The sequence below is a fragment of the Bos mutus genome, chromosome 11 (assembly GCF_027580195.1).
Source record: "Bos mutus isolate GX-2022 chromosome 11, NWIPB_WYAK_1.1, whole genome shotgun sequence".
Classification (NCBI taxonomy): Eukaryota; Metazoa; Chordata; class Mammalia; order Artiodactyla; family Bovidae; genus Bos; species Bos mutus.
In genome coordinates, this window is record NC_091627.1 from 60,395,881 (window position 1) to 60,418,322 (window position 22,442).

The 22,442-nt window shown below is 46.4% G+C and overlaps 1 protein-coding gene across 1 annotated transcript in view; it reads right to left on the bottom strand.

The window, feature by feature from the left end:
- Nucleotides 1-22,442, bottom strand: part of CHCHD5 (coiled-coil-helix-coiled-coil-helix domain containing 5) — a 66,784-nt gene that overhangs the window by 399 nt on the left and 43,943 nt on the right. The window lies entirely within an intron of this gene.

Below are 22,442 nucleotides of genomic sequence, written 5' to 3' on the forward strand. Positions count from 1 at the left end.
TAGCCAGTGGGAATTGTGCTGTATGACACAGGGGCATAAACCGAGTGCTGTATGACAACCTAGAGGGTGAGATGGAGTGGAAGGTGGGAGGGAGCTTCAAGAGGAAGGAGACATGTATACCTATGATTGATTTCTGTTGATATATAGCCGAAACCAGCACAATATTGTGGAGCGGTTATCCTCAGATTGGGCTTCCCTAGTGGCTCAGATGGTAAAGAATTAGCCTGCAATGTAGGAGATACGGGTTCAATCCCTGGGTCCAGAAGATCCCCAGAGGAGGGCATGGCAACCCACTCCAGTATTCCTGCCTGGAGAATTCCATGGATAGGAACGTGATGGGCTACAGTCCATAAGGTTGCAAAGAGTTGAACATGACTGATGGACTAACACTTTCACTATCTTCCAATTAAAAATAAATAATTTTTTTAAGAGAATAAAAGAACTTAAAGGTGAAAAAAAAAAAAAGAATGGGACCCATGAGAAACTGGGGCCCACTGCCAGGAACCTGGGGACAGCAAGATGGGGTATGATATGTGGCTCAGGGCACGTGAATGGGCTTGCTGGCTTAGGAATAAGAAGCCTAGGCCTGGCCCAGACTCTGACCACCCCCAGGATCTTTGGTGAATCTCTGCCACAGAGCCCAGGAGCTTAAGGATCCGTCACCCACCCTCACTTCCAAAAGAATTGCATAAGGCAGCCTGCCGAGTGCCACTGAACAGCAGCCTGGGCACTGTGGGTTAGTTTTCTTGGAGATGATTCCCTCTCTCAGTGACTCCACATGAGTGGAGTTGAACTGTTGAGAGCTAGGAAATCTGACTCACCAGCCCCACCAGATGTGCAGAGGGACAGACAAAAGGAAGAGGCAAGGCCCCTTGTGTACTCTCTGAGCTCAGAGAGACTTGCAGTCTGAGGTCACCATTCACTGGGCAGGAAGGAAGCATCTAGGAAATGATCTGATCAGAGGAGGGGGGAACTGCAGTGGAGGATGGGAGCACTGTGGAGCCAGGCCCCAGTCCAAGGCAGTTTCAGAGACCATTGATTCCATTCATTAGGACTTGGAGGGGGCATGTGCCGGGGGGTGGGGGGTGGGGTGGAGATATCCAGGAAAGAGAAGGTGGGAGCCTTAGGGTAAAGGAAAACCACCCCCTCCCTACCCACCACCCGCCTCGGCTTGGCTGTAGTCACAGATGAGTGAAGTTGTAGTACTTACCCTGTTTACTCAAAGCCAGGCATCCTATCAAGAGCTCTGCATGTATTATCTCACATGACGCTCCAGTAAACCTCTCCTGATGTACTTTTACCTTAATTTCTCTCTTTTTAACTTATTTCATTTTTGAGAGAGCAATCTTCACCTCCTACTACTCCACCATCTTGATCACTCTTATGCTTCTTTTGGTAATATTTATTTTTATTTATTTATTTGACTGCATCAGATCTTGGTTGTGGCATTAGAACCTCTTAGTTGCAGCATGTGGGATCTAGTTCCCTGACCAGGGATGGAATCCTGGGCCCCCTGCACTGGGAGGACAGAGTCTTAGGCACTGGACCAACAGGGAAGTCCCCTTTTACCTTATTTTACAAAGAATCTGAGGCACAGAGAATGAAGCAACAGTTAAACCAGAAGAACTCCACAAACTTGGAGTCTAAGTGCGTTTTCCCTGGCTGTCAGTAAGTGCAGAGGCAAATAGGATGCCCTGATGTGGTGACTCTTCTTTGCACTTAAGTTAATGTATCTACTTCCCCTTTCTTTCCTCTTTATTTTCATTAACTCTGTTGCTTTTACAGCCTGTATTTTAAGCCTCTTCCAACCCTGTTAGAAGAGAAGAAGGCAGTTTTAGGAGACCTGACTTCAAGATTGCTCCCCTTTAGTAGGAAGCTGCTGTATAGCACAGGGAGCTCAGCTCCATGCTCTGTGATGACCTAAAGGGGTGGGAGGGGGTGGTGGGAGGGAGCCTCAAGAGAGAGGGGATATATGTATACTTATAGCTGAGTCACACTGTTGTACAGCTGAAACCAACACAACATTGTAAAGTAAGTATACTCCAATTAAAAAATAAATTTAAAAATAAATTTTGAAAAAGATTGCCCCCGCCCTTTCCCCAGAGTAAGAAGAGGCAGGAAATCAGAGCACATGTTCTTCCCATAAATAAAGTTGATACAGTGGCCTGACCTTATCTTAGAGTTACTGAAAACCCTGTTCTCGTCAGACTTCTCAAGAAAGAAAACCAGGCAATTCCCTGGTGGCCGAGCTGTTAGGATTCCAGGCTTTCACTGCTGTGGCCCTAGTCACTTCTTCCAGAAATAGGTTCAAAACAACAATTCAAGAACGGACCACACATCACCATCCTCACCACTATTCTCCCACCTGCTCTGCGTGTGGCTAGCTTCTGTCTTCAAACATTTCCTCATTCCCCATCCAACAGCACTGACCACCCAGTATCCTCGGCTCTGCCCTGACAAGGTCCAGGGAAAGTTCCAGACAGAGAGGGGAGGTAGGGGACGAGTGCTTTCAAGCACCCGCACAGCCAGGCTCTGATGTGGAGACTCATTGGTTGAGAATGGCCTCAAACCAGCAACTCACAGCAATAAAGAGCTGGATTTTGGTCATGTTGGGAAAACAGGTCAGTCTGTTCCTCTGCCAACACAAGGGGTGGGGGACTGGTCCACCCACTCTAGATTTTTATATGTCTCCTTCCTGACTGCTCCCACTCCTAGTCTCTTTCCTTTGGTTTTGAAAGGGAAGATCTTTGCACTTGGGCAAGATGCGGCGTACAACCCAGACAGAGAGGGCAGAAAAACACAGTTCTTAAAGCTTGAAATGGCCCCGAAACAAGCTTCTGGACAGCCAGGTGTGCCTGCACACTTCTTCAGTAAGGCCTGTCCGGAGACCTCAACCAGGACTCCATTTTCCCCAAGACCGAACTTTCTCAGCTCTTGCCAGGAAAGCAGAGAAGAAAGGCAACTTGCTGGAAACTCAGGAACTGTGTGTTATGATGCTCTCATGGCAGAAGGGGAAAGGGATCAGACCCTCACCACCGCTGCCAGAGAGATGTGGCTTCAGTCTGAGAGAGTGAGTGGGCAGCAGGATGTGAGTCATCCACAGGGCAGTGCCGTGCCACAGACCGGGTAGCTAGTAATGGTCTCAGTTGCTCCGTTACTTCCCCAGCTTTTCATCGTTTCACTCAGGCAACAAACAGTCTAGCGAGGGTCTGGCAGAGCAACAAGACTGACCAGAGCCTTTGCCCTCACAAAACACAAACTGCTTCTCACACCCAGAATTTTACACTGAGGACTGGCCCTGAACACGACAGTCAAAGTCAACCTTCCACCCACCTCAGCAGCTGTACTGACCACACAGTTCATCATCCAGGTCACTCTTATTCATCATTCTGCTCGAAAGCAAACATTTACAGAGCACAGGAGGCTGTCCCCTGCTCTCCATGGGCGCCCCCCAAACCGACTCAGGGACCCTCACTCACCTGATCCAATCAGCAAGAAAAACTGCTCCAGGAGGAGCACCCCCGACTCCCAGGGCTCCATGGGTGAAGCTGGAGAGAAAAAGCTGTCTGTTGGAAGAGCAACCAAGAGCCTGGGCCTGTGTTTGGGGGCTCCGAGGGGCTTCAGCTGTTGGGAATGGCTTCACAGGAGACTGAAGTTCTAACAGAGTACAGTCTGTTCATTTTTCAACGGGGAAATCCATTTCTCTTGGCCTCTGGCTAGAGCCTTGCTCCTTAAAATGTGGTCCTCAGACCAGTAACAAGGGAGATGGCAGAATCTCAGACCCGCCCAGACCTGTAGAATCAGAATCTGCATTTTTTTAAAAATTTTATTCCCTGGTGGTCTAGTCATCCAGACGTCACGCTCCCAATTCGGGGGGCTTGGGTTCAATCCCTGACCAGGGAAAAAGATCCACATGCCACAACTAAGACCTGGTGCAGCCAAATAAATATTAAAAAAAAATTTATTAAAGCACAGTTGAATTACAATGTGTTGATTTCTGCTATACAGCAAAGTGATTCAGTTATATATGTGTGTGTTTGTGTATTTCATATTATTTTCTATTATGGTTTACCACAGGTTATTGAATATAGTTCCCTGTGCTATATAGTAGAACCTTCTTGTTTATCTATTCTATATATAATAGTTTGCATCTGTTAATTCCAAACTTCCATTCCTTCCCTCACCCACACCCCCCCTTGGCAACCACAAATCTGTTCTCTATGTAGAATCTGCATTTTAACAAGGTCCCTGTGGGACTCATAGGCATATTACATTTTAAGAAGCAGTTACAGAAGAATAATGACTTGTTATCTGTAAAGTTTAGAAAACAATATGGTAGTACCTTCTTCTTCAGTCAGATGTTGAAAAGCCACCACTGTTTCTTAAGCCTGATTTTCCTCAGCAAGCACTCAGACCATTTTAGCTAAGGAGGACTTCATAGCCTCTGGGGTCAGACTATATGGAATGAGCATCCCACTGTATCATTCTCATGCTGTGAGCTTCGGCAAATTCCCTTACTTCTAGCTGCCTCACATTTCTTTTCTGTACAGTGGAGATAACACAGTTGTTCTGAGGATTAAATGAGCTTCCATTCTGGCTCAGTGGTAAAGAATCTACCTGCCAATGCAGAAGACACAGGCTCGATCCCTTGGACAGGAAGATCCCCTGGAGAAGGAAATTACAACCTACTCCAGTACTTGCCTGGAGAATCCCATGGCAGACTGCAGTCCATGGAGTCACAAAAAATTCAGACACGATTTAGCAACTAAACACACACACAGAGGATTAAATAAATAAAGTGCTTGGCGTGTACCTGGCATTAAGCGAGCACGAAATACGCTTGGATACTAATTGGATTTGGGTGTCCCCCAGTTTTCTATACACCATCTGTTAGGATGAAATGCTTCTGGACTTGGTGGTCTCATCCATTATGCACAGATGCTTTGCAGTTTTATATAAGTGACTTTATTTCTGGAGGCAACCTACTGTTACCCCTCCCGCAAATATATTCATTTCAGGACTGTCCATTTCATTTATTCCATCCCCACCATCTGCAGGGAGTTGAACTTTTCTGCTGTGACTTTGGATAATGCCTCTGACAATGATTTATGAAAACTTTGAATATGTGTATGAAGAAGCTGAAGTTGAACAGTTCTATGAAGACCTACAAGACCTTTTAGAACTAACACCCAAAAAAGATGTCCTTTTCATTATAGGGGACTGGAATGCAAAAGTAGGAAGTCAAGAAACACCTGGAGTAACAGGCAAATTTGGCCTTGGAGTACAGAATGAAGCAGGGCAAAGGCTAATAGAGTTTTGCAAAGAGAACACACTGGTCATAGCAAACATTCTCTTCCAACAACGCAAGAGAAGACTGTACACATGGACATCATCAGATGGTCAACACCGAAATCAGATTGATTGTATTCTTTGCAGCCAAAGATGGAGAAGCTCTATACAGTTAGCAAAAACAAGACTGGGAGCTGACTGCGGCTCAGATCATGAACTCGTTATTGCCAAATTCAGACTTAAATTGAAGAAAGTGGGGAAAACTACTAGACCATTCAGGTATGACCTAAATCAAATCCCTTATGATTATACAGTGGAAGTGAGAAATAGATTTAAGGACTAGATCTGATAGACAGAGTGCCTGATGAACTATGGAATGAGGTTCATGACATTGTACAGGAGACAGGGATCAAGATCATCCCCAAGAAAAAGAAATGCAAAAAAGCAAAATGACTGTCTGAGGAGGCCTTACAAATAGCCGTGAAAAGAAGAGAAGCCAAAAGCAAAGGAGAAAAGGAAAGATATACCCATTTGAATGCAGAGTTCCAAAGAATAGCAAGGAGAGATAAGAAAGCCTTCCTCAGTGATAGGTGCAAAGAAATAGAGGAAAACAACAGAACGGGAAAGACTAGAGATCTCTTCAAGAAAATTAGAGATACCAAGGGAACATTTCATGCAAAGATGGGTTCGATAAAGGACAAAAATGGTATGGACCTAACAGAAGCAGAAGATATTAAGAAGAGGTGGCAAGAATACACAGAAGAACTGTACAAAAAAGATCTTCACAACCAAGATAATCACGATGGTATGATCGCTCACCTAGAGCCAGACATCCTGGAATGTGAAGTCAAGTGGCCCTTAGGAAGTATCACTACAAACAAAGCTAGTGGAGGTGAAGGAATTCCAGTTGAACTCTTTCAAATCCTAAAAGATCATGTTGTGAAAGTGCTGCACTCAATATGTGAGCAAATTTGGAAAACTCAGCAATGGCCACAGGACTGGAAAAGGTCAGTTTTCATTCCAATCCCAAAGAAAGGCAATGCCAAAGAATGCTCAAACTACCACACAATTGCATTCATCTCACACGCTAGTAAAGTAATGCTCAAGATTCTCCAGGCCAGGCTTCAGCAATACGTGCAATGTGAACTTCCAGATATTCAAGCTGGATTTACAAAAGGCAGAGGAACCAGAGACCAAATTGCCAACATCCGCTGGATCATCGAAAAAGCAAGAGAGTTCCAGAAAAACATCTATTTCTGCTTTATTGACTATGCCAAAGCCTTTGACTGTGTGGATCGCAACAAACTGTGGAAAATTCTTCAAGAGATGGGAATACCAGACCACCCGACTTGCCTCTTGAGAAACCTGTATGCAGGTCAGGAACTAACAGTTAGAACTAGACATGGAACAACAGACTGGTTCCAAATAGGAAAACGAGTATGTCAAGGCTGTATATTGTCACCCTGCTTATTTAACTTCTATGCAGAGTACATCATGAGAAATGCTGGGCTGGATGAAGCACAAGCTGGAATCCAGATTGCTGGGAGAAATATCAATAACCTCAGATATGCAGGTGACACCACCCTTATGGCAGAAAGAGAAGAAGAACTAAAAGCCTCTTGATGAAAGTGAAAGAGGAGAGTGAAAAGTTGGCTTAAAGCTCAACATTCAGAAAACAAAGATCATGGCATCTGGTCCCATCACTCATGGCAAATAGATGGGTAAACAGTGGAAAGAGTGGCAGACTTTATTTTGGGGGGCTCAAAAATCACTACAGATGGTGATTGCAGCCATGAAATTAAATGACACTTACTCCTTGGAAGGAAAGTTATGACCAACCTAGACAGCATATCAAAAAGCAGAGACATTACTTTGTCAACAAAGGTCCATCTAGTCAAGGCTATGATCTTTCCAGTGGTCATGTATGGATGTGAGAGTTGGACTATAAAGAAAGCTGAGCACCGAAGAATTGATGGTTTTGAACTGTGGTGTTGGAGAAGACTCTTGAGAGTCCCTTGGACTGCAAGGAGATCCAACCAGTCCATCCTAAAGGAGATCAATCCTGGGTGTTCATTGGAAGGACTGATGTTGAAGCTGAAACTCCAATACTTTGGCCCCCTGATGTGAAGAGCTGACTCATTTGAAAAGACCCTGATGCTGGGAAAGATTGATGGCAGGAGGAGAAGGGGGAGACAGAGGATGAAATGGTTGGATGGCATCACCAACTCAATGGACATGAGTTTGTGTAAACTCCAGGAGTTGGTGATGGACAGGGTGGCCTGGAGTGCTGCGGTTCATGGGGTCGCAGAGAATCGGACGCGACTGAACTGAACTGAGTTGAACTGAATATGTATACAGGGGTCTTACCCTACTGGTTCCAGGTACCTTCTGAAACTTTGTTTCTGTCCTTCTTTCCTTCGGATTTATTTCTGGTTTTTCTGGGTCTTCCTTGCTGCCAGCAGTCTTTCTCTATTTGTGGTGGGTCGGGGCTACTCTAGTTGCAGTGTACGGGCTTCTCATTCCCGTGGCTTCCCTTGTTGCAGAGTTGGGGTCCTAGGCACACAGGCTTCAGAAGTTTCGGTGTGTGGGCTCAGTAGTTGCGGCTCACATACTCTGGAATGCTAGCTCAGTAGTTACAGCGCACCAGCTCTCAAGCTCCGGAGTGAGAGCTTAATTGCCCCTCGGCATGTGATATTTTTGTTCCTGGACCAGGGATCAAGCCCGAGCCCCCTGCATTGGAAGGAGGATTCTTAACTACTTGACCACCAGGGAAGTCCTGAGAACCAGTATTTATACCTTACTGTACAAGGAAATGAGAACCTGAGAGCCCATGACCACATCGTGAGTAGGGGAACAGAACCTGGAATGCTGGCTGGCACAGGAAGCCCTGGCAGGCTGGGAATGAATGAATGACTCCAGACCCAACGTTCTTCCCAGCACTTACGGTTGCCTCCAATGTAAACCAGAGGAGTGACTTTTAGGGGTACAGCTTTCAGGCCAGACAATAGAGAGAGACCAAAAAGACAGACCTCAGTTGGAAATACTCTGTTCCATTGTCCCCTTGTGCAGGCTAAGTCGCTTCAGTCATGTCTAACTCTTTGCTACTCTATGGACTGTAGCCCAGGCCACCAGGCTCTTCTGTCCACGGGGATTCTCTCCAGGCAAGAACACTGTAATGGGTTGCCATTTCCTTCTCCATTGTCCCCATGAGAATTCATGTTTATCAGATTTGCATTATCAAACTGCGGTCACTGAAATGATTAGGCTAAATAATACATACACATGTTAAAAACTATACCGTACATGGTGGGAATGTAAATTGGTACAGCCGCTATGGAGAACAGGATGGATATTCCTTAAAAAACTAAAAATAGAGCTACCATGTGACCCTGCAATTCCACTCCTGGAATATACAGAGAAAACCATAAAAGATACCTACACTCCAATGTTCACTGCATCACTGTTTACAGTAGCCAAGACATGGAAGCAACCTTAATGTCCATCAACAGAGGAATGGATAAAGAAGATGTTATACATATATACAATGGAATATTACTCAGCCATTAAAAAGAATGAACTAATACCATTTGCAGCAACATGGGTGGACCTGGAGATTATCATACTAAGTGAAGTAAGTCACACAGAGAAAGACAAATATCATATGATATTTATATGTGGAATCTTTTAAAAAATGATACAAATGAAGTTATTAACATAATAGAAACAGACTCACAGACTTAGAGAAGGAACTTATGGTGGAAGGAGGAGGGTAGAGAGGAAGGATACTTACAGAGTTTGGGATGGACATGTACACACTGCTTTATTTTATACGAATAATCAACAAGGACCTAGTGTATAGCAAAAGGAACTCTGCTCAATACTCTATAATAACTTGAATAGGAAAAGAATTTGAAAAAGAATAGATACATTTATATGTGTAACTAAATCACTTTGCTGGACTAAAATATTGTTAGTCAACTATACTCCAACATGAAATTTAAAAATTAAATTAAAAACACTACACCCTACAGAAGAGTTTTGAGTTAAAAAGTGCCTCTGCTTGAAACCTCAGTTTTCTTATCTAACCCCCAAAATAACTACTATTGAGTTCCTTGTGAACTCATGACATTATTTAATATAATTAAATATGTACAGTTTAAAAAAAAAAACAAACTATTTATTTACTTGGCTGCACCAGGATCTTTTTTGCAACGTGAAGAATCTTCCGTTGTGTCATTCGAACTCTTAGTTGTAGCACATGGGATCTAGTTCCCTGACCAGGGATTGAACCTCGGCCCCCTGCACTGGGAGTGTGGCATCTTAGCCACCGGACCACCAGGGAAGTCCCTAAGTATGTACATCTTTTTGTGTGTCAATCATATCTCAACCAAATGGTTTCTTTAAAAATTCCTTGTAATACAAACATAGAAAGTATTTATGTTTTTCTATGATATAAAATATATACCTTTTTTTTTTTTCCATGCAGCTTGTGGGATCTTAGTTCTCCAACCAAGGGTTTGATCCCAGGCCCTGAGCAGTGAAAATGCAGAGTCCTAACCACTAAACTGCCAGGGAATTCCCCCATTTTTCTCTTTTTCATCAAGTGAAATCCTACCACACACAGTTATACAACTGGTTCTTTTCACTTAACATGTTTAGATACCTCTGCATGTCACCATATATGTGTGTGTGCTCAGTTGTGTCCGACTCTTTGCAACCCTATGGACTGTAGCCCACCGGGCTCCTCTGTCCATGGGATTTTCCAGGCAGAAATACTGGACTGGGTTGCCATTTCCTACTCCAGGGAATCTTCCTGACCCAGGGTTTGAACCCATGTTTCTTGCATCTCCTGCATTGTCAGGCAAGTTCTTTACCACTAGCACCACCTGGATATGGAACTCCTTGATTCTTTTAAAAGCTGAGTAACAATCAATCATAATATGTGTGTGTGTGTGTGTGTGTGTGTGTGTGTATTCTAGCACAGGTGGAGTAGCTGGGTCATAGGCTATGTCAATGTTCTCATTTATATGGTATTGCCAAACTGTACCATTTAGACGCCCACCTGTGAGCCTGTAAGAGAAAATGTCAGTTTCAAGGTTCAGGATGTTTCAGATCTCCTTCGGGTTACATGTGGTCAGTGGCCTAATAGCCCACCTACATCTCCTTCATCAATATCGACCTCCCTCTTTAGCATCTCTGAACTCGCAGTAAGAATGAGACCTTTAGACTGTCATCCTCAGCAGTTAATTTTTTTTTCCCCTTCTGGCTCTTGTAATTCCTGCACAAATCTGTCTTTTCCTTCACATTGTCCCTTCCAATCTAGACCAAGTCCACTCTCCATCCATCCATCCACCCTTCCCTCCCTGCACTCTCCAGAACAGTATCCCCAGCCCAGCACAGCTGTGAACACACTCGTCTCCTTCCCCTCAGGGTGTGTGTTTGCTTTTCCAGTGAGGTCACCCTCCCAGTCACCTCCTTGCTTGTTGATGTTCCTATGACCGCAGGGCCTGTTGGCATGGTGCTTGTTATGGGGTCAGTGTGGGTAACGAGGTTCTGAAGAGACAGGTTCTGCCACTGAAAACTTTAGAACTGTAGCTACTTGCTGCTTCAGCCCAGGCTGGCTGAGATCTTGCTGCCAAGAACTCTGATGATTAACCCAGGCCTCGCCCCCACCTTCCTCGTGGTTACCCACTTTTACTTCCTGTTTGTCTGTGCCTGGGGCGCCTAAAACAGGGGCCAATCAGAGGGCTTTACTGATGTTTTCAAACCTTTGGACAATATCTAGGCACCGTTTCTGATGGGAGCTTCTTAGAAAGGAGGGAGGAATCCAGGGCAAGATGGAAAAGGAATCATTGCTGGTGCTGCTCTGGGTCCCAGTCCTGAACTAAGAACATCCTCCCCTATTCTAGTGGCTCAGACAGTAAAGAATCTGCCTGTGGCGATGCAGGAGACGGGCGTTTGATCCCTAGGTGGGAAAGGTACCCTGTAGGAGGAAATGGCAACCCACTCTAGTAGTCTTTCCTGGGAAATCCCATGAACAGAGGAGCCTGGTGGGCTACAGCCCCCGGGGTCGCAAAGAATTGGACATGACTGAGTGACTAACACACACTGCTGTCCCCAAGAGTGCCTCACTGTGACAGGGAAGAGCAAATTCGGACTCCACGTTGAATATGCTTCTTTCACTTTAACCTTTGCTTCTAAATGCTTTTGTTCTGATCATGACTACTTGTAAGTATTGACAGAATGGCCTGTCACAGGAACTCTTCCTCTGCCTGAATATTAAAATGCCTTTGTTCGGCTCACAAAGAGGCAATCTGACCCTGCCTACCTGTGAATGGTTGCAGAAAAGAATTGAACACATCCCTACCCCAGGGCTAGCCATTCCAAGAGATATTTTGCAAGACTTATGGCCTTTTTACTCTACTTCCTTACCTCCTCCCCTTCTCTGTTCTAGAAAAGAAACTGGCATTCAGACATCATAAGATGGTTTTGGGGGACCCTGTTTGTGTTAGTTGCTCAGTTGTGTCCAACTCTTTGTGACCCCATGGACTGTAGCCCCCCAGGCTCCTCTGTCCATGGGATTCTCCAGGCAAGAATACTGGAGTGGATTGCCATTTCCTTCTCCAGGGGATCTTCCTGCCCAGGGATCAAACACGAATCTCCTGCATTGCAGGCAGATTCTTTACAATCTGAGCCACCAGGGAGGCCCTTGGGAGACCCTTGGGGAACCCTAGTCCACCATCTTCTCGGTCTATCAACTTTCTGAATAAAGTTGTTATTCCTTGCCTCAACACCTGATTTATTGGCCTATTGTGAAGCAAGCAGAGTGAGCTTGGACTTGTAACATCACCTGACCAGCTGCCTGACTTCCCTCTGCTGCCTAAGCCCAAGAGTGAGAACCATGGACAGTGTGGGGGACCCAGGACAGGGCCCAAGATGAAGGATGGGGGAATGCAGCCTATTGTGAAATCCAAGCTTAGTATCTCCATCCATCCCCTCCACCACATCTGGGTCCTTTCTTCATTTTATCCTCTCTCCTTAGTAGATTCAGTACTTTTCTCACCACTATCTCCTTCTGCCTTGAAACTTCCATAAATCTCCTTTTGTTCTTACAGTCACTGACACCAAGCAGGACCCTGCAGGGCCCTCCTAGGTACAAAATCTCTGTCACCCCTGTCTCTTGTTTGTAGAAAAAAGGCTTTAGTCTACTAGAACGTCCCTGAGTTCCAGAGCAGGAACAAGTCATTACTTACCAGGGAAGTGAGGAAATGCAGAAACAAAGAAGCAGTTAAAGGAGAAAAGTAATGACAATAGCTCAGTGATAAAACAAGGTCCTAGTTCCTCCTCAAGGGATATACATCACAATCTGACACTATCTTATTAGAGTTTTCTGCCAAAACTAAGACGCTCCCCCGACCCCACCCCCGCCGACCCAAGTGGAGGATGATGACTACATGCTGAGCTGAGACTAGGCACTAGATCCCCAGACTGGTTGGAACCAGAAGGTAGATGACCAAAATTCCTGAAACATCACCTGGTTACTTCATCACAAACCAATCAGAAGAAAGTCACGTCCCCTGCACCCCTCACCCCAAATGTTGGGGCACAAACTCCCAGTAGTCTTACTGTGTGTGTGTGTGTGTGCTCAGTCACTTCAGTCCTGTCTGAATCTTCCTATGGAACGTAGTCTGCCAGGTCCTTGTGTCCATGGGATTCTCCCAAGAATATGGGAGTGGGTTGCCATGCCCTCCTCTAGGGAATACTCCTACACCAGGGATCAAACCCACGCGTCTCCTACATTTCCTGCATGGCAGGCAGATTCTTTACCCACTGAACCTGGGGCCTTGCAAAGTAATGCTGTGCCTTCCTTCGTCACAACTCTGTATCTGGGTAAATTGGCTTTGCTGTGCTGTGGACGAGCAAATCGGTGACATCACTTTTATCTACCACGCGCTCCTAGAGATAAAGAGCCTCTTCTCCACCATGCTGTCTGTTTGATTGTGAAATATGTGGTCATCTTCTCCACGCCCGCCAAAATTTCTGCCATGCCCTAGCTCTAAAACCCCAGCCTTTGCTCTGCTCTGCTCTCCCTGAATCCTCGTACTTGATGATGTCAGTGGACCTCTTTCTTTTGATTGTCCTCTCCGCTGACATCAGTGTGCTCTCTCCTCCAATTCCACACTGGTCTTCTTCCCCAGGGCCTCTCCCTTTTTTGCACACCTCCTTCTCTCTCCCAACATCTCCCTTCGAAATCTCAGTGTAGTCCCTAAATCACCACCTCCATCTCCAGGTCCACAGATCTAAATGCCAGCTGCCCATTTCGTCCATCAAATGAATTTCAACCACAATTTCTCAACTTCTCACCCCTACCCCAAGCAGCCCCCTTCTGACGACTTCCCCATTTTCATGACTCAATAGCTTTCCCCGGTGGCACTGGTAAAGAACCCGCCTGCCAATCCAGGAGACACAGAGACTGGGGTTCGATCCTGGGTGGGGAAGATTCCCTGGAGGCAGTGACAACCCACACCAGTATTCTTGCCTGGAGAATCTCAGGGACAGAGAAGCCTGGCGAGCTACAGCCCGTGGAGTTGCAAAGAGTCAGGTACGACTGAAGCGACTTAGTATGCAGCTGTCTCTGAGATGCTTTGAAGCCTTCAGCTTCCACAACACCCAGTCTTTACCTCCTTCAGACTTTCTCACAAATTGGTACCTCTTTTCAGCTCCCGCCCCACCCACATTTCCTGGATTCTTCTGTGCCTCCAATCATCAATCCCTTATGCTAACATCTCAAAGGTGCCCCCTTCTGTGTGTGGAATGAAGCCCAACCCAGCGAAACTTCTCCAGGCTGCCCCTCCTGTCCTTTTCAATCCTGGGACATTCCTCCCTGCCCTCCATCCTGACATTCCTCTTCCATCGAGGCTAAGTATGCAATTCTCCGCTACACATTCCTCTATGGTAATCTCCATGGGAGATCTCTCATCTAAACTCCCAAATATCTGGATCTGGCACACTCAGCCCTCTTGGTCTGTGTGTTAGTCTTGTTTTCCCAGTCATGTCACAAGTTCCTGGAGCATCTTTGTGTTTCTTAGGATGAGGCCAGTAAATTCATAAACTCAGGAGCAAGACAAGGAAGGCAAATAAAGAAGGAAGAAAGGGGACAAGGACATGTATAAAAGATTAGGAGGATCCCTGTGGACCCTCTTAGCTCAGTCGATAAAGAATCTGCATGGAGACCGGGTTCGATCCCTGGATAGGGAAGACCCCCTGAAGGAGGAAATGGCAACTCACTCCAGTATTCTTGCCTGGAGAATCCCATGGACAGAGGAGCCTGTCCATGGCGTCGCAAAAGTCGGACACAACTTAGCGACTAAACCACCACTGTGGACCAAGCAAAACCCATCTGCAGGGGGATGGCCCTGTGGGCCACTGGTTTGAGACCCTCACCTAGATGTCTTGCCTGAGCCAGCTAGCCTATGAATATTTCTTTTGTCTCTCTGAAGCAGCATCTAGCAAAGAGAGGGGAAGGGTGACCTGATTTCCTTGGCCTGGCATAGAAGGCGCAGCCGGCCTCAACAGCCCAGAGGTGTCACCTCCCTTTCTCACCCAGCCCATAGTGCTGCACCCGATGTCAGATGCTACCCCTTGGCTCCAGCTTCCTGTGAGGTCTAACTAGCAGAAGCTTTTCTCACTCACAGACTAAAGAAAGAGCCGCCTGCTCCTCCCGCTGCTCATGACCCTAATCAGAGCCGGATTGGGAGCACCTACCAGGTGGCATGAACAGCCTCTTGAAGCATAGGCTGAGCCTATGTGCCCCAACTTGGGTGGCAGGACATACAGGACTGGTGTGGGGAGAGGGGGTGGGGTGGAGATAGAAGGACTGGAGGGGAAAGGCACAGGCAGAGAGAAGACAGGTGGTGGGAGGTGGGGTGGGAGGAGCCACAGTGGGGGTGGGGGCTTGGCAAAGCACGTGTAGAAACCCAACTAAAATACTTTTTTTTTTTTTCCTTTGGTTGCACCAGGTCTTGTTTACAGCATGTGGGGTATTTAGTTGTGGCATGTAGGATTTAGTTCCCCAACCAGGGATTGAACCTGGCACCCTGCATTGGGAACTCAGAGTCTTAGCCAATGGATGACCAGGGAAGTCCTGAAACCCAATTTTGACTCCTCCTGTGGCCACTCTCTCACACCCACTCCTTTCTCACTCCCTCCTCCCTAAGTCTAGCCACTCACCCGCAGCTCCTAGCCTCATCCCACTTCCAACCAAGCTACACAGGTGCCCAGACTAATCAGCTAGACCATGACTTTCATGAAGACTCCTTCAACAACTGCTGCCCACAGTAGGGCACAATCCAGAAGGTTCTGGCTGCCTGGCGCTCTCCTCTGTCCATCCGGCTTTCTTGTCCATTGATTCACCACGGGAAAAATCTAGTCAGCCCAGTCTGGCTGTTTCCCACCACCTCCCTTCCCTGCTCTGAAGGCAGCAGCCTCAAAGGTCACTTGAGAAAGTTACTGACTTCCTCACAAACGTTAGCTGCCACCTACATCCCATCATTTCCCTCTTCCCAGAAGGCCTGGGTGCAGTAATGTATGAATGTGTGCGTGAGCATGTGTGTTCAGTCACTCAGTCGTGTCTGACTCTTTTTGACCTCATGAACCCTCATCTCCTGAATTGGCAGGCGAGTTTACTGCTGAGCCACCAGGTGCAGTACTGTGTGCATGCTAAGTCGCTTCAGTTATGTCCAACTCTTTGCAACCCTATGGGCTGTAGTTCACCAGGCTCCTCTGTCCATGGGTTTCTCCAGGCAAGAATACTGGAGTGGGTTGCCATGCCAACACAGGGATCAAACCTGCATCTCTTACGTCAACCTGCATTGGCAGGCAGGTTCTTTACCACTAGCGCCACCTGGGAAACCCAAGAGCACAGTGGAGTAATTCTAAACCCATGAATAAGAAGAAACTGGAGCTCAGAAGGTGTCAGTCCATTCCTGAGACTACAGCGCTTATGAGCAGCTAACCCTCCTATGCTCCTCCCTGGAGGCCTGCCTCGGACCTGCCTTAAATGAGCACCATGAGCTCCTGGAAAACAAGGTGCAGGTTCTCTTTTTCATGTGACAAACAATGCAACAACTAGAGGCCAGAGCTAGGTAAACAGTTAAGAGGAACATTCATTAGTTTTGTGTTTGCTTATAATCTATCCTGTTGCTGAAATTCATTAAAAAAAAGTTGAACACCCCCCACGGACACACACCCTAGCATCACAGACTGCATGACGCTGTTCCCCCTGAAAGACATTGAAAGAGCAAAAAACACAAGGCAAGCAGAGCCCAGACGAAGGCAGTGGTCTGCTGGAATGTTCTGGAATGTTTTGATCCAGTTTCCTTTCAGAGGTGGCAGACCCTCTGTGTAGTGGAGCTCTGTGTTTGTGGTTTCTGTCTTCATGGAAGCTGTGCGGTTACCTGGAACACTGAACCAGCAGAACCATGACTTACATTTTCCGACATCATGTGATTTATGTACTATTTATGTTTCAGGATCTCTGTTATTCCTGACAGTTGGCAAAACATTTTCTACCGGGAATATTGGTACCTTGGAGTGGGAGGTGGAAACCCAGCACTAACTGCCTCCTGCATAGGATTATACTCATGATCTGCTCAGGGTGAGGCCCAGCAAGAGACCGAGGGAAGCTCCAAGGTCCCAGGGTTGACTGTACCAGCAGGGAAGGACCTGGATCACATTCAGACTCTTGATGCCTGGCCTCGAGTTGGTGGTCATCCACCCACCATTGAAATCAGGGCTCCAGGAATGTCAGTCCTCAGAGGTGCCTCTGAGTGCCAAAGTTCATCCTGCACCCCAGGTTGATCGTCTTGATTTAAGTTAAGAGCTTTCTGGGCAAAGTGAGGCGATAACTGAGTTTTGAAAATTCACCACTGAATTCCACTCACTGCCCTGGGCAGCTCCTGATAACCTGCTCATAGCAGCCTGCCCCCACCTGCCTGTCCCCACTGCAGCCCTGAGTCCTCAGGCCACTCCTGGCCCAGTAACAATCAGGAAGAGATGGCACCAGGGGACCCGGAAAGTAGTCCTTCAACTCAACTCCTTCACACATCGCTCTCCTGTGCTCCCGCTTTATCACGCCAGCATCGCTCCAGGCACTCAGCTGAGCAACAAGCCATGTGAAAAAGAATTGCCTCACAAGCCTGTGTGATAAAGGGCAATCACAGAGGTATGCACGAAATATAGGTGAGGCCCTGAGCACCATGAGAGGAAGTCTTTGTGAGTTGGAATGCTTGTGCTCAGCTGTGTCTGACTCTTTGCCTACCCATGGACTGCAACTTGCCAGGCTCCTCTGTCCATGGAGGTGACTCTGGTAAAGGAATGAAGGGAAGACAGAAAAGACTGGATGAGAAAGCTGCAAAGGGCAGGTCCAGGGCAGAGAATGATTGCAATATGTAGCCACTAAGCCAACCTGGGGCCCTGCTTCATAATGAGGCCAAGACCCTTATCTACACGTCAGAGTTGGCAGAGACCCTCATTTGTTACAGCTTAATCCTAATCTGATCTTGGCTGGAAGGGAAGCCTTTCTCTTCTGCTCTCAGACTGTGGCTTTCCACATGCAAGTCCCAACAAAGCACTTAGGAATAAAATGGAATAAAGGAGAAAATATCAGAGAAGGAAATGGCAACCCATTCCAGTACTAGTGCCTGGAAAATCCCATGGATGGAGGAGCCTGGTAGGCCACAGTCCATGGAGTCACAAAGAGTCGGACATGACTGAGTGACTTCACTTTCACTTTCATCCAACAAGAGTAAGTGCTATTTCTTGAAACTCATAATTGTGGCTGTGTGTGTAGATGAATGTATAAATTGGGTTGTAATGGAAAAAAAACACTTTTTTTTTTTTCAGATAATTTCTTTGGCTGTATCAAGTTTTAGTTGTGGCATGTGGGATCAGTTCCCCAATCAGGGATCAAACCTGGATGCCTTGCACTGGGAATGCGGAGCCTTAGCCACTGGACCATGAGGAAGTCCCTGTACAAAAACATTTCTTACTGAGGGTTGTGGTTTTAAAAGCTGAAGAAACCATTGCTTTAAGGGAAAGCAACCATCTATCAACTATTAAACAAAGACTATCAAAAATTGAATCTTGTTCTAAGTAGAGAAAAAAAGCAAGACTTGGCTCTTGTAATTAAGCTCTGAATTGGGGGATGAAAAGACAAACAAACCAGTAGGACAGGATGAGAAAAACCACAGTGACAGAAGGGTGTGCCCAGGGGAGGCAGGCCACGGCCTTGCCAGGGTCCTGGTGCTCCCAACTGGGGGTGGGGTGTGTGAATACAGACCAGCAGGGGCTGGTGTGGCCGCCCAGAGCCAGGGGCTGCTCGCTGGGAGGTGGGGAGGGAAGCAGGGTCAGTGCGGCTGGGCAAGAATGGAAGGATCTGAGGGGAGAGCTGAAGACTTTCCCCTCTGGGAGATATGAAATTATCCCTATTGTTTAGAAGGGGATGGCTCGAGGCAGGGGCTGGGGGGTGGGGGTGGGGCAGCAGTTGAAGGACCAAATGTTGCGTTTGTCCCTGGTTCAAGGATTTTTCAAACTTACGTGAACATTGGTCCAGATGAAAACTTAGTCTACAGTTAACCATTTATTAGTCTGATAGGACTATCCATATTTTGCTTTTCTTCATATTTCTGCCTTGTGGTCCAGCTAGACCCAGCATTGGTGTCTGCCCGCCAGGCTTCTTTCCTCTCTTATCCCTGCTGGGTACTAAATCCTCCAGCAGGGGATGGGTTCAGAGAAAACAGTGTGTTAGCTGCTCAGTCGTGACTCAGTCCCAACTCTGCGACCCCATGGACTATAGTCTGCCAGGCTCCTCTGTCCATGGAATTCTCCAGGCAAGAATACAGGAGTGGGTACCCATTTCTTCTCCAGGGGATCGTCCCCATCCAGGGATTGAACCCTGGTCTTCTGCACTGCAGGCAGATTCTTTACAATCTGAACCCCCAGGGAAACCCAAGCCTACCCCCTAACACCCCTCCTTACACACCTGGGGGGCTGCCTGCAAACTAGCTGAGAAGGATGCAGCAGGGCTGACGGTCTGATTTTCAGCTCAGCATACAGGGACTGGCCTCTCTTTCTGCTTGTAAAAGAAGAAATGGAAAAAGCAACTTTACACAAATAAAAGTTAATTTAAAAATAAGATAAAGTTTCAAAAAAAAAAAAAAAGTATAAATAGAAAAGCAGAAGTAACCAAAGGGACTAAGATTCTATTTCCCCTTAAAGCAAAAACAGTTTTTGTCTGTAGATCCAGAATATACTGTGTGCCTTTTCCTAGTCAGGGGCTTCCCAGGTGGCACTAGTGGTAAAGAACTCGCTTGCCAATGAAGGAGACCTAAGAGATGCTAGTTTGATCCCTGGGTCAGGAAGATCCCCTGGAGAAAGGTATGGCAACCCATTCTGATATTCTTGCCTGGAGAAACCTGCATGGACAAAGAGCCTGGTGGGCTACAGTCCACAGGGTCAAAGAGTCAGACAAAACTGAAGCGACTTAGCAGCACAGCAGTTTCCTAGTCATCCCTCTGAGCCCAATAATTGGAAAGGAACTGCTGCTGCTAAGTCCCTTCAGTCATGTCCGACTCTGTGCGACCCCATAGACAGCAGCCCATCAGGCTCCTCCGTCCCTGGGATTCTCCAGGCAAGAACACTGGAGTGGGTTGCCATTTCCTTCTCAACGCATGAAAGTGAAAAGTGAAAGTGAAGTCGCTCAATCGTGTCCGACTCTTAGCGACCCCGTGGACTGCAGCCTACCAGGTTCCTCCATCCATGGGATTTTCCAGGCAAGAGTACTGGAGTGGGGTGCCATTGCCTTCTCCAAAGGAAAGGAACTAGGCAATATTAATATGCAGCAACCAAAGGGCTAACTTTTAAAAGAAATTTTTATTTTATATTGGAGTACAAAATGACCCTGATGCTGGGAAAGATTGTAGCATCACCTACTCAATGGACTGTGGAGGACAGGGAAGCCTGGCGGGCTGCATGAAGTCCATGGGAATGCTAAGAGTCGGACACGACTTAGCGATTGAATAATAACACAGTTGATTAACAATGCAAAGGGCTAATTTTGAGGGGCTGAGAATCCACTTTCTTTCTGTTATACTTTGAACTTTTTTTTTTCTTTGAACTGTTTTTAAGAGGTACCCTAGAGAGTCGTAAAGTGCCCTTCTGTGTTGTCTATTCTTGTGCAAAGGCTGGTCTTTTCCTTGGCTCTCCACACACCAAGTCCCTCTCCACACCTCTGCTCCCAGTGGGTTCTGTTGCCTGCAATTCATTCGCCATTGTTTTACATCTACTTGAATTCTGCCTCCAAAATGCCATTCAAATCCCATCTCCTCTAGGAAGTCAACCCACATAGGAGGACGTAGCACTCCTAAAATTTTTTATCCTTTTAAATCTTTATGAATAAGGGGCTCATTCATTTCCCTATTTTTATAGCTTTGTCGTGTTAAATGTTTATCACTGAGATCACAAATTCCCGGAACCCCAGAGACACCAACTTATATTTCTGTGCCTGGCATGGAGCTGAATATATAACAGGACCTCAGAACTGAGATCTATCACAAATCTGATACAAAATCTGAGTTCAAGACTCTGGGACCTTGGGCGCTTCCTTAATGTCACTGGGGTATGACTTCCTATCTTGTAAAACTAGGATGGTAATAGTACCTACAATTTAGAGATGCTGCAGAGGTTAAACAAAACTATAGGTAAATGTTTAAGACACAGCACGGGATAGGTTATTTACTATAAATTGGTAAGATAGAAGTCAAAGGACTTTGCTTATTTCTCTATCCAGTCTTAGGGTTTTCCCCATCCTTGTGATTTTTTATTACATTTTTACTTATTTTTGAAATATGTAATATTTCAAAATAATTACAATGGTTCCAAAAGCAAGTCAGAACAAAAAGCTATTTCAGAGAAGTGTCATTCTTCTTTATTTCCTTCTTCCTTTTATCCTGTTCCCACTATGCCCTGCAGGTAACTAATCTCATTAGGGTTTTTTTTTTTTTTTGGTCCTTATTTCCTCCTCTCAAATGATATTCTCAAGACTGTGTTCTTTTGAGACCTGATTCTCGGGAACCTAGTCATCTTTACACTTCAGCTTGGGAGGTGTTGCAAGCAGGCGCTCCATGACAATGGGGTTAGTTGGGGCTAATCCTCAAGGGATTAATCATGGTGAGAAAGAGCCGGCATTCTTCACGGGACTGTTGTAAATACTTGCCCCAGGTCCCAGTATATCTCTGTGACTGGTAAAGGGACCACAGCCCCATTCCTGCTATTTGGGAGTTCCTGCTACTCCCAGAGGCTGAAGGGAAAGTGTCACGCCCTAATGGAGTATCCCCACAGAGCCCAGGTGGCCTGTCAATCCTCCCATAGAGCGCAGGGCCTGACTCAAAAGTATATGATTGGATTTTTTAAAATAATTAATTATTTATTTATGGCTGTACTGAGTTTTCGTTGCAGTGAGGGAACTTTCCCTAGTTGCGGAGAGTTGGGGCTGCTCTCTAGTTACAGTGAGTGGGCTTCTCATTGGGCTGACTCTCTTGTTATGGAATGTGGGCTCTAGGGTGTGTGGGCTTCAGTAGTTGCAGAGTGTCGACTCAGTACTTGTGGCTCAAGGGCTCCAGAGCACAGGCTCAGTAGTTGTGGCACACAGGCATAGTTGCCCCACCGCACGTGGGATCTTCCCAGACCAGGGGTCGATCAAACCGGTGTCCCTTGCATTGCAAGGTGGATTCTTCACCACCGGAGAAATCCCTTTAAAGAATTTTATTTATTTATTTTTGGCTGTGCTGGGTCTTCCTTGCTACGAAGGCTTTTTTCTAGCTGCAGAGAGCTGGAGTTACTCTCCAGTTGCGGTGCACAGGTTACTCATTATGGTGGCTTCTCTTGTTGCAGAGCATGGGCTTCAGGGCAGGCAGGCTTCAGTAGGCACACAGGCTTAGCTGCTCTGAGGCATATGGGGTCTTCTCGGATCAGGGATTGAACCTGAACCCATGTGTCCTGCATTGGCAGGCAGATTCTTTACCACTGATTCACCAGGGAAGCTCCTGTGATTGCATTTTTTAAAAATCCACACCCAAGCATGTGTAGTGACCTTT